Consider the following 13124-nt stretch of genomic DNA (forward strand, 5'->3'; position numbering starts at 1 on the left):
GAACTTGCTGGGACTATTTCCAGCAGCGGAGACATTTGTCATCACAGAGTGAGAAAACCCTAGTAAAAGTACTTTGTTACTTTCCACCTCTGTAATCATGCTCATTAGCTTGAAGTAATGCAGTAGTTTATTTACACCATGTTTAAAACCTTTTCCTTTATTAAGGCATCAACTTCAGAGGATTTTGCCTCCCTGGAAGATGTTCTGTCTGAGTCCTTTCTAATTTGGTTCTGCCCTTCAGTCTGGATTAACTTTAATCCTGTGGAGTTTATTTGACATTTTTTCACGACTGTGTGAAGCTTGAAACAAAAACAAATATACAACATTCATAACTGAATGTGTTTTTCTGAATTGTGACTGTAAAGTTACCAGAATAAAAATGCATGTAATTACGTCCGGCAGCCGTGGGCAGGATAGAAAGCTGACGTCTGCAGGGCGGATTACGCTCGGTGCTTTTTCTACTCACAGAATAGGAAATTAACAGGAAAATGAATGTGTTCTGTGTGTGAGGAAGGGTCATGGGTTGGGTTAAAGCAACCACTTAGTGAAAGTTGGGACGCCTCCTCACCTGAACATAAACACTTGTTGTTACTGGATATTTCCTGTCATTTCTCCTTTCCCCCACTCACATCCCGGCCACCATTGAGAATGTTATTGTCCAAGACCAGCTGACCACTTTGACGGACAGCTGCCCTCCTCTTCCTCCTCCTGCTCCCACAGACACGCCGGACGACCTTCCTCGCCGCCTTCGTGTGACATTGAGAAAAGAAAGAATTCATAACAACCTGCTGACTCAAATTCTATTAAAATTCAGCAGGTTGTCAACTTCTTTGTTTTCTGCTTTGATTTCTGCTGAGTCTCGTCTTGTATGTGTGTGTGTGTGTGTGTGTGTGTGTGGGGGGGGGGGTCTTCTTCATTGTTGATGTGTGCGTGTGTGTGTGTGTGTGTCGCCTCCAGTTATGCTTTTTTGAAGTAAGGAACGCCTCCCTCCAAAATCCCCCTGCCTCCTCTTTTACCAGGCTGCTGAGAGGAACGATGCTTTGAACACACTCACACACACACACACGCACACACACACACACACACTGAGATGCAGTCACTTGTTTTATGTATGAGTCATTCTAAGTTTTTGTCTGATTGCTGGCCTTTAAGCCGCGCGTCAGTATTTATGAGTATGGATTTACATGCGCGTGTGCATCAGAGAGCTTTAAGGTCAAACTGAGATCATCTTCTGCTTGACGAAAGGCTTGATGTGGAGGGGGAACAGGCTCGTCCTGGTAGCTAAATGTTTGTGTGTTTTCCTAATTTGAGTCAGTGGGGAGGTGGAAAGATGAAAGGCGAGTGCTGCTTCCAATTTCCTCCTCACGCAGAGATCTCAACATGACAAAACACAAAGTGCGTCCTCGCGGAGAGACGCCCGCTCGGCTCAAAGACTCGCAGTCTTTGGAGTCGATTTTTCTTTCTGTGTCTTTTATTTCGGCGTCCGTTTGGAAGCTGAAGGCTGAACGCTCGCTGTGTTTACACACCAGTGTGATCAAAGCTGCTCTGTATGAAGGCAGCAGCTACAATTTGCCAGTGAGTCCACTGTAGGAATTAATATCTGTGTCTCATATATAAATAAATAAAGGAGAAGTCTGGAAAAGCTTACGGACGTGCAGTACTGCAGTACACACTGATAAAATAAAAGGTGGATGATGTACCTCAGCTTCACCTCTGAGGCCACATGAGGATTGTGGTGGATGTTGAAGGATATGAAAATATAACTGAAGTGATGTGAAATTTGTTTAAACTGAAAGCCAGATGGCAGAAACACATTCATGTAAGTGAAGACTGACACCATCTGATCCTTTTCCCGCTGCCGAACAATCATTAACCAGCACAGGAAGTGACAAGATGTGTCATCACTTTATAGCAGCTTTCAGTCTCGTGTTTTGACAGCTAACACACCAGTTAGCAGTTTTTCTGCTTTCTCACAGAATCTGCTGCATTTGTTTGGTTCAGATGGCTACAGTGGATTTGCTTGGCAGTAATTATGAATGAAGTGACAATCTGAAGTCAGTGTCACAATGTGCATCAGCTGAATCCAGACCAGCTGTTTCTCCCTGTTTCCAGTCTTTATGCTAAGCTAAGCTATCGGCTGTAGCTTCATATTGACCTTACAGACATGCGAGTGGCATCGATCTGAGCGTCAAAATGTTTAATGAAGCTTATTGCAGCTGCAGTCTCATTTTGGACAAACTGCTTACTCCTGTCATCAACCAACCTGCTGCGTCTGCTTTCCCTGTTCAGGGCCCAGCCTGCCCACCAGGAGCCTCCATCAGCCTCCATCAGCCTCCATCAGCTCTCCCCTGACTGAACATTCCTCATCTATCCCATATCTCCTGTTGTTAACTGCTTTCCCGCCCGTCCTGGGTGAGGGATCCCCCCTCTGCTGCTCTCCCTGAGCTTTCTCCCAGTGTTTGCTTGTTACAGGTTTCTGCTGGGAGTTTTTCCTCAGTCCATGTGAGGGTCGAAGGGCAGAGGATGTTGCTGTGATGTTATGTGAAGTCCTTTGAGACAAACTGCTTGTAAAAATGGGCTGTACAAATAAAGCTGTCTTGTCCTGTTTTCTGGTTTATTTTCCATGGCATTGAATAAAGCACCTGTGTGTTCACTACTTCACACCTGTTGGTTACAGGTGCTTCACGCTGACTGGTCTGCTCACAGCTGTGAGGCTGGAACATCCAACACTGTCACTGCTCACGCCGTCTGCTGCCCCTCCTGCGCCTCCACCCGACCTCCTCCTGATGTGGTTATTTCCAGATGTTCATGTCTGTGTTTACCAAATCTCTGTAACCTCTGGCTATAAACAGCTTATTCCTTGACCAAAGCGTCTCTGACTGAAGTGAGTATTGAGTGTCAGACGTACCTGCAGCTCTAGCTGTAGCTGAATACACCTGACAGAGGCAGATTAACGTTCCCACACAGAGGAAACAGCTTCAACAACATGGAACATAAAAACAACATTTTTCTGTTGTCAGGTGTTGTAATGTGTCTTATAATATGAGAGTGCAGGCGTTATCGTCATCAGACCTCTATCAGTGCGTCCAGAGCGAAGGAAATGGCTGACATTATGCCGGCGTTGAAATGTCCACGTTTCAACGAGGGTCGCCTCACACGACGCAGACTCCGCCAACAGCTATCTTCCTGCCATTTCCTAAAAGGAATGTAATTTCTGCAGGAGTCAAAACAAAAGCCAAAACAAATCTCTTCTGTGGCAATTTTCAGCTATTTACTTGTCAGGCTGAGCTTTTAAAGATGGCAGACTGATCAGACTCGACCGCAGACAGCAGCTGACATTCACAGATGCAAACAAATTACAGACGGACCCTTCAGCTGGAGAGAGCGAGGACGAGTATTCAAATACAATCACAGACTGTGGGCCAGTGTTTCGGGTTTCTCTCAGCCAGACGCAGACTGCACATTCTGCTCAGATAAATGTCACAATTACAAGCCGGCAGGTGGGCGAAAAGACGCACACAAGTGTGCAAACTAGCGACCAAATGGCGGCAAAGCAGGTACAAACAAAACTGGTATAAACACCAATAAAATCAGGCTTCGTTTTAAAGCAAACGTCCTGTGGTGGAAGACGAATTCACAGCTTTTACTGTAGGAGCAGAAGCACAATCAAAAAGGTGTTTTCCTCTGAGATAATATTGTGACTGTGTCGCCCACTGTGACTGTGGAAGTGACTCGCTGGATGTGGACCCCCCATTGGCTGCCTGCCACTGCTGGAAATGTCAGGTTAGTCCAACCTGGTGGCCAACAGCTGTTAGCTTTTGTTTTAATGTCAGGAACGGATAGAAAACGGATCCTCATGATTAAGTCAAGGTGAGCTTAGCCTAACAGTTTCAGTGCTCCAGAACACCTAAAGCCTCAGACTTCCTGTCCCATGGAACGTCAGGCTGTTGGCATGTTTGCGTGTGAAGACGCCAAAATGAGATATTTGAAGGTAATCTGCATGCTAACACACATTTCACTGTGTGCAATTCGTGCAATTGGCATTCAAGAAACGTGGACGTTATTTACATATCAGAAACTGGTAATTGCCGCAATTTCAATATGATGTGAACACGGCCTCACGCTCCAGCTGACCCTGACTCACCTCACTGCTCAGCAGAGTGGCTTTTTGTGTTTATCTCCACATTCTCCTGTCACATAATAACAGTGTTAATGTCCTTCAGAGCTTGTGCGATAATGACTGGACTCCTCACTCATCTGGAAAATGTCTCTCTGTCTGATAAATGTGAGAAACGTCAGAAGCTTTCTACATTTAAAGGTCAGCGTCGAGCTGTTTGAACTGGTTCTTGACGGTTTTAAGATGGCTCAGATTCGTTCAGGTGTGACAGAAATAGCAGGCTTGAGGTAAGAGCTGGTCATGATGTGATGTCAGGTTTTAATTGTTTTTGTTCATTTTATATCCATACTTTATTCATGAAAACATTTTGTATGGACCTTAGAGTTAAAATGGAGGGAGTTAAACACGTTTGTGCTGATTTCACAGATGCTAACACCAACATGTCGGCCCACTTGGTAACAGTTCAAACCGTCAGGAGAGAAAACCTGAAGTGAATTAATTCACATGTGACATTTTGAGGGTCAATCCTGTCCAACTTCCTGTGTGTGGCCCCAGGCCCAGCGGTTCCTACTGAAGACGCAACTGCAATTGTTCAGCAGATGAATTAAATGTTCCTTCCTGTTTAAAATCTTCCTTTAACATAGAAATCAGGCTTCTCATCGCACACAACAAAACAACCCACATATGAAGTTACACAACTGAATCATCAGAACGTGTTGGATTATCCCACACCGGAAGGCGTAACATGCATTTCCTGCACACCTACATGTTCAAACTGAAAACAATAACTCTTTTAACATAATATGAAGGTATTTTAATAGAATTTGTTATATCTTCTCATTTTAACCCATAATTAAATGGGGACCAAGCAACTTCAGGTTAAACACAAAACGCACTACAGGCTGATAAGAAATGTTGTTTCTGCTCCTTCACTCATTTACTGTTTTAATTCTACCACAAGCTAGCAGTCATTTAAAGGCCGGCTCTCTGATGGCGGGCTGAGGTCGACGCGACGGTCGCTCTTAGCCTCTTCTCAGACACACATTGTTAACTCAAGCCCATACGATTCAGTCTGTAGCTTCAAGAGAACAGCTAATGTTCACATTCCAGAGCTGAGCTTAGGTTCACCTTGTAGCCCCGTGTTAAGTCACTTCTCAGGGGATGATCCCGTAAACCCAAGCCTGCAAGTCGCTGGCTAAAGTCACTTTAACCCATTCTGAACCAGTGAGCCTCAGGTTACCTGCTGCGTGAAGAGCCGACTTCCCTAACTCTTTCTGAAATGGAAAATGCAGAGTTTGCTCTGTCTCAGGCTTAGCAAACTTTTCACCAAACCCAGGCTTAAGAGACCAACACAACCAAGTGACCCAGAGAACAGAAGGAGACTGACCGCTCAGTCCACATTCACAGACGAGCAGTCACACCAGACCAGATGTCAGCCGTCACTCCTAATGAGCCTCCAGCAAGTAACAGGAAACTGGCCTTGAAGCATCCTCAGCCACAGTTTGCCGCTGAAATGTAGCAGAGTACAAGTAATCTAAAAGCCAAAATACTCAGGTGAAATACCTCAGGATTGTATTAAACTTCAGCTCCTGAGTGAACATGAACAGAAGAGCTCAGATGGGATGTTCAGGAGACAGCAGGAGGCCGAGGGAGGTCAACAACAGGCCTGAAGTCCTCTAACGAGCAGACCGTAGTGATTAGACTAATAGGTGATCTGCCCCAGTGAATGTAAATCAATTCACTGACTTGTCAGTCAGCCTCCCATGCAGCGCTGCTCTCACGCACACACATGAGTGATCCATCTCCTCTTCCTCTTCCTCTTCCTCTTCCGCTGCTGACAAACAGCCGGCAGCAGCTCTCTTCAGCTCGTACACCAGGCAGTGCAGTATCAGCCCAACAAAGACATCAGCTCTCAGGAGGCTTTACAAATGTGTGTGTGTGTGTGTGTGTGACACACCGTAATCATGAATGACTGCAAGGATGTCGCTGGACAAAAGCCACATCGACTACATTATGAAAGAAAGAAATAAAAATTTACTGCAGCCATCAGATGAGGACATACGCTGCTAATAGACTCTGAGGAGCTTTAATGGTTCGAAATATTTTCCTCTCATTGTCCATCTCTCATAATCCAGAAGAGAGACGCTGTGGGCTCCACTGCTGAATTAGCTGTTAGCAGCTCCTGTTAGCATATGCAGCCTGTCTGTACAGACAGCCGTCACCCGTGTGGTGCTGAGCAAACGTAAAAAGACGCTTCATTAAAATGGAGTCAGAAGCCTCGAGCTGATCTATGACCAAATGAACCTGTCAAACACAGTCTGCTGCCCTCTGCAGACCAGGTAAATACAGGACCAGGACCTGAGACGTCTGACAGAGTCTCCACATTGTTTCACCGCTGAGCTTCAGTGGGAGGACGGTAACACAGAAGGGACATTTTGTACTTTGGACAACATGTGCTTGACTTGTGTGTCTTAGCCTGCTGAAGCCACTTATCTCCAGTGAAGCGAAGTGGTTTTGTCAGGACTCTGGTGTAGACACAAAAACGCGCCACTTCTTTCGCTCCGTGAGGCACTCACTCACTTCGCCAGGCGGCGACCACGTTCCCCCCGCCATAAATGAGCAATGCACAAACGTGTCACTTGCAGGATGCTGACGTCCTCCTGATCTCAGGTTGTGACGGCGCGCCTGATGTCTGCAGGCGGACTCAGGGAGTGGAGCTGTGGCGGCCCCTCTCGGGCCGGCGTCCTGCCGTGAGGCTATTAGAGCGCTCACAGAGAGCTGCCTTCCTCCTCCTCCTCCTCCTCCTCCTCGCTCGGCTGCCCTGCACTTCACCCCGCCCCTCCTCTGTCTCCATAGTTTCTTGTCTTGTACCTTCTGCCTGTGATTATCTCTCCTCTGCTGACGCTCGCCATGCGAGCGCTGGATGTGTTTATAGCGGCAGCGACGCCGCCGTCATCCGTCATGGCCCCCCTGCGCCTCGGTGTTTAGACACAGTGGGAGCTGCTCTTTGGTATTCAGTCGCAGTAGCTTCAAGAGTTTGGTCGGTGGGTCGGCGGTCGCCGTCATTTCGGCTCGGTCACGCCGCCTGGATCTGATGCTCATGCAGAAGCACTGACCGCGCACACGCACAGTAAAGTCATAGATAAGGTGTGAAAACATGCGGTGCAACATCGAGTGATTCTCTGATTGGTTGTGTGTGTTCAGAGATGACAGCAGGCTCAGTGTTTGATGTGCAGCGAGCTGTGCGATCACAGCAGGAGGCAGAAAGGCCTGCAGTGTGTGTGTGAATGAGTGTGTGTGTGTGTGAGAAAGAATGTGAGTGTGTGTGTGTGTGTGTGTGTGTGTGTGTGTGTGTGTGTGTGGTGACATTGAGGCGGGAGGAGACGCAGTCCTGATGCACTTTGAAGGTACTTTGATGTAACCTCAGTCCTTTGGTGCAGTAATCTCACTGTGTGCTTTAATGGCAGCAACAGGAAAATGAAGTCAGAGTCACATGACAGCAGAGGAAAAATATTCTCAAGTATTTTCTTCTCAGACTTTCTGGAAATTTGGTTAACATTTGGTTAACATTTGGTTAACATTTCTATGGGAACTGATGGCAGGTTTGAAAGCTCTTGGAGTTTAGAAGCAAAGAAAACAAGTACTTTTACTTTACTTGTGTATTTTCTCTTCGTGCATCATCTTAAAGAGAAGTCAGTTAGCTACTTTACAAACGTGACATATGGAGGGAAACTAAACTACAGTACAGTACAGTACAGTACAGTACAGTACAGTACAGTACAGCACCACAAACAGGCTGAACATTCAGGCTGCTGACGCTTCTTTGATTTCTGACCAGATGATATCGAACTGAACCAATCAGGCGCTGCGGTTGGCGGCAGGCTGACACTGAGCGCATGACTTAACGCGTGTGACTGAAGTCAGCAGGATCAATACAACCGGACCTGCACTGTCAATATGTACAGACACACACGCTCTCTAATTGTTCAGCACACACACTCACACTCACACACACTCACACACACACACGCTCTCCTGCCTGCTGATGAAAAGAAATAATTTTAATTGCTTTTGTGTAATTTGTTTTCCTTTTTTCATTTCAATCAGACCCGAACAAAAAGAGGCCGCCTGATGTTTTGCTGCAGCGTGGGCGTCTCTCAGGACGCCAGGTGAAAAGAAACATTCAGACAGGAAGCCATTTTGAACGCTTAGCTTTGCCACTTACTTCCCCCTGTTAGCGCAGCTGCAGAGGTTTGGTGCAGCTCAGCCCAGAACCTGGAAGACACATGTCCTTCTGCTGAACTGGACTGTGTCCTCCTGTCCCGGCGCTTCCATCTCCTGAAACAAGATGTCCTCTCGTGCTGCTCGCAGTGCTCTGAGACGTCTGCTGCGTTTCTTCTTCTCTTAGTCTGTAATTTTAAAGGTCGGCCGATGTTGATGTTTTAAGATTTAAAGACACAAAGCGACTCGCGCGTGTGCTGCACGTTTCCTCCCTCGTCGTTTGCAGGGTGTGTTTGCTTCGCCCGGTCAGACTGCGGCGTGCGAGCTGACCGACAGCTCAGACGCAATGACGTAAAGAAACAATTTGTCGGCCGCAAATTGAGATTCGCCGTAGAAGGACGACGAAGCGACTCAAAGTTGAATCGATTTCTGCTCTTCATCAGTCAAACGAAATCCACTATTGATCTATAACGGGGGCAGCCGTGGCCTCGAGGTCGTGATCGGAGGGTCGTCGGTTCGACTCCCCTACCGGACGGGCAGGAAAGATCTGGGTGTGGTGGAGTGATTAATGAAAAAAAATGCCCCCCGCCCTCCATTAGCCAGCTGATGTGCCCTTGAGCAGGGCACTTGCACCCAATTTGCTCCCCGGGCGCCTGACATGGCAGCCCCCGTGCATGTGTGTTCAACTGAGGATGGGTTTCAGTGTTGTCAGGACTCACAAACATTTCTTTTTCCAAACTAAAAGTTGAGAACTTTTGAGCCGTTTGCAGATGTGGAAAGTTTTCTGTGTTGATTTTTGTTTGCTGACGAACCTTAATAAAAACCATCTGATTTCAGTTGTGCAGTGATAAAGATTATCTTACGTACTCTGACATTTCACGGTTAAATGACGACAGGGTCAGAGGTTCATTATCTGCAGCCGAACACGCCGTCCACCTTCTTAAACGCTCCATATCAGGCCTCAGAGGACACACATTCTGATCCCCGCAGGCTTTAGGTGTAATTTAACCAAATAACCACGTCGACTCTCCAAAATAAAGGTCTGAGAGCCGCGGGCGGAGGTCTCTCCGCTCGACGTATTTGAAGTACTCACAGATAAAAGCAACAGTACAGGAGCTGCTTTTCTTCTCTTCCAGCGTCTGTCAGCCATAATTATACAGCAGTCACAGCATCAATCCTGGGCTCTCAGAAACACTTTTAACAGCCGGACCGTATCCATAACGACCAGCCACACGGCCGAGTCAGCAAGCACCTGCTCCTGTCAGCACTGCAGGGCCACGTACAGGTGAGACAGCATGTGCACGTGAGGACGGACAGGAAGACAGACAGACGCACTGTCGAGCAACACGACACACAGAGAGGCAGGCAGGCAGGCAGACAGACAGGTAGACAGCAGAAACAGACAGGTAGACAGCAAAGACAGGCAGGCAGGCAGGCAGGTAGACGGACATCAGAGACAGACAGGTAGACAGCAAAGACAGGCAGACAGGCAGGCAGGCAGGCAGGCAGGTAGACGGACATCAGAGACAGACAGGTAGACAGCAAAGACAGGCAGGCAGGCAGACAGCAGAAACAGACAGGTAGACAGCAAAGACAGGCAGGCAGGCAGGCAGCACAGACAGACAGGCAGGCAGGCAGACAGCAGAGACAGGCAGGTAGACAGCAAAGACAGGCAGGCAGGCAGGCAGGCAGACAGGCAGACAGACAGGCAGGCAGGCAGCAAAGACAGACAGGCAGGCAGGCAGACAGCAAAGACAGACAGGCAGCGGAGACAGAGACAGGTAGATGCTCCTCACAGTTCTCGCTTTGCAGAAAAGCCGCAGGAACACAAGGGTGGTGTTAAAAAAGTTAAAAGAGAAAACCTAATTAACGTTATCTGAACGTCCCTGTGGAGGAGAGTTGAAATTAAATTAAATTAAATCGCTGTTTGCTCGGCGTAGGCGGTGAGAAAGTGCCCACTTACAGCTCCGAGCTCGGTATCCTGACCAACACGTCTCACACTGATACGGCCTCACAGGTGTTCCCACAGGTGTGACCGTGTCACAAAACACAAGCCAGTAAAACAACCGTGAGAAAGAAACGGAAATCCTGGAAAAGAAGAGCAGCATGTGTGTGTGTGTGTGTGTGTGTGTGAGTGTGAATGTGTGTGCGAGTGTCCGTGTTATTATGATCTCATGGGGACAAAAACCTGTTTGCACAGCTACACGTGGGGACTCACCTCCCTTATGGGAACAAAATGCAAGTCCTCATGGGGACATGAACAACCTTTAGGGCAGGCATGTCAAACTGGTCTTGACTCATTTAATCAACTGATCTCCGTCTTCAGACAGCTGATTGGTCAAACGGTGTGCTCTTGGTTGGTTGGCACAAACCATTGTCATTGTCATTGATTGCCACGAGAGCACCGACCACCTGAAGGCCTCGATGGGTGCAGGTGACCCCTGCTGACCCTCCATGTCCACCCAGAGGGGCCACAGCACCGTGAGAACATTTTGGACGGACAGGATGATGTCCCTGAAAGGTGTGTGTCCTCGTGTCAGGGCTCACAGGGGGGGTGAACCTGCAGCTGGTTCATTTGTGAGAGTCTCAGCCCAGCAGGTCTGATGTCCTACATTTAAAAGCTTCAGTTACCCGACAGCGAAGAGGCCACAGCGAAGAGGCTCCAGGAGCATCTGGAGAACCCGCCGCCTTCAGGTCAGAGCCCGCTGACGGAGACGAGGAAGGCGAAGAAGGCGAGGAAGACGAGGAAGACTCCGTCTCTGTTTAGCCTACAGCTCGTTAAAGAAAACGACGTCATGATTTTCCCTGAAACAAGATGAAATGTCAGACTGGCCCAGAGTCTCCTGCGGGACAGACGCTGACCCGGACGTCCTGTCCTTCACAGAGCGGTCGCGTCTGAAACCAAAGGCCGACGACGGGACGGACAAAGAAAACAGGAAGCAGAAAGACTCACAGACGGAAGTCGCTTTCTCCACGCGACTTTAAACGTGAATTGCTGACATTTGTGCTCAGTGACTGAAACATCAAACCTGATCGTACGATCATGTTGAGTGACAGCACAAACAAACCAAACATGAGCTAAAATCATCTCACACATCGCGCCAGGAGCTCCATGAAGAAATGTGTTTCGAGATAAACAGAAAGGTAACCCAGGAGACATCACTCACAGTCATCACGTCTGAATCAGACAGACTTTCTGCTCAAACCGCAGAGCAGCAAAAGCTTTTCAGCTCTTAATTGTGCCTTCTGTTGAAAAGCTTTTCTGTTCGGTCCGGCCGCCGCGTCACTCACTTCAAACACTCGCATCCTTACGCCGTCCCAAACCCCACGCCTCAAACCCACAGGAACCTCTCGCTTCAACTCCGCGTTTCGTTTCAGAGTCAGGAAGGAAGTCGCTGGTTTGTACTGAAACCCCACGGATGGCGTGCACATCGCGGCTTTACGAGACGTTTAAAGCAGTTTTTCTACGAGACGCTGACGGAACATCTGAGTCGCCTTCCTAATCCTCTGCAACGCACACACACACACACACACACACACACACTCACACTCTCTCACACACACGCACACACACACACACACACTCACACTCTCTCACACACACGCACACACACTCACCGTTCAGGTGAAGCAGAGTGATCTGATCTGAAGTGCCGCTCAGCTTTGGTTTAGTTTAGTTGGAGTTTAGTTTACAGCTTTAACCTCTGGCCTAACTTTCCCGGCGGCGGGCGCCGATTCCTCGGCTGCAGACTGTGGGTGTGATTCGGTTCGTTCTGCCGGTCTGTAATTGTCCCTCCTAATGATGTCCAATCACTCTATCGCTGATGGATCCTCTGACTTCACCTCATTAATCAGTGTTAATTAGAACCTTTTGGAGTGGTGGCTGTAATTGAATTAGTGTCGGGAGGCGAGAGGAGGTCAGCGTGGCAGGAAGTTCAGGTTGGTGCTGCTGCCACAGAGGCGGAGCGGTGATGAACGGGTGGATGTGTGGGCGGCGGAGGATCATGACAGACTAATCCTGCAGCTGTCTGACAGCTGGCTCTTCATTGTGTTGTGAGAGTGATTTCCCAGCAGGCTGAATCTGGTTTGGGTTGTCACACTTTCTCCGCTTCATTTTCACACGTTTTTTCTTTTCGGCAAACCAAAACGTCCTCCTCTTCAGGAACCTCATCCTCATGTTTCAGCCAAAGTCCCTCTCAGTGAGATTCAAAGCCGCCTGTCAAATGAGATCACAACAAATGATGCACAACTTCTTGGATCTTGTGTTTGATTGGCCTGAATTGTTTGTGGCAGCAGCAGGAGAAAACGTGTGCAGAGGAAGAAGATGTCTTCACATCTTCACTGTGTGAAGCGAGGACTGATGTGGTCCAAAGCAGAGACAGGATGTGCTAACCTGGTTAGCGTGCTGACCTCAGTGGTTATCACAGAGAACCAGAAACTGTGCGATGACGAGGGCTGAAGTCAGACAAAGTGTGAGAGGAAGAGGAGGGACAGAGACACAGAGACGCGTCCTGTGACCAGTCCATCAGACAGCCGTCAGTGTGTCTGTCTGAACTGATGACGATGGTGGACTCCACCTACAGAGCCCAGTGAAAAGGGGGAAAGCTGAACTCTAAACCTTTTTATTAACCGCTGCCCTCCACTCTGCCTGATTTTCGGGGCCTCAGGCTCCACTGCAAAGCGGCGTCTTAGCAGAAGCTCTTATCTCAAACGGCTCTGGTGTCCTGTGATGTAAAGATGACTGTTTTACAGCCAAACCGGCGCGGCTGCAGAAACTCTCCCAGTG

The sequence above is a fragment of the Scatophagus argus genome, chromosome 20 (assembly GCF_020382885.2).
Source record: "Scatophagus argus isolate fScaArg1 chromosome 20, fScaArg1.pri, whole genome shotgun sequence".
Lineage (NCBI taxonomy): Eukaryota > Metazoa > Chordata > Actinopteri > Scatophagidae > Scatophagus > Scatophagus argus.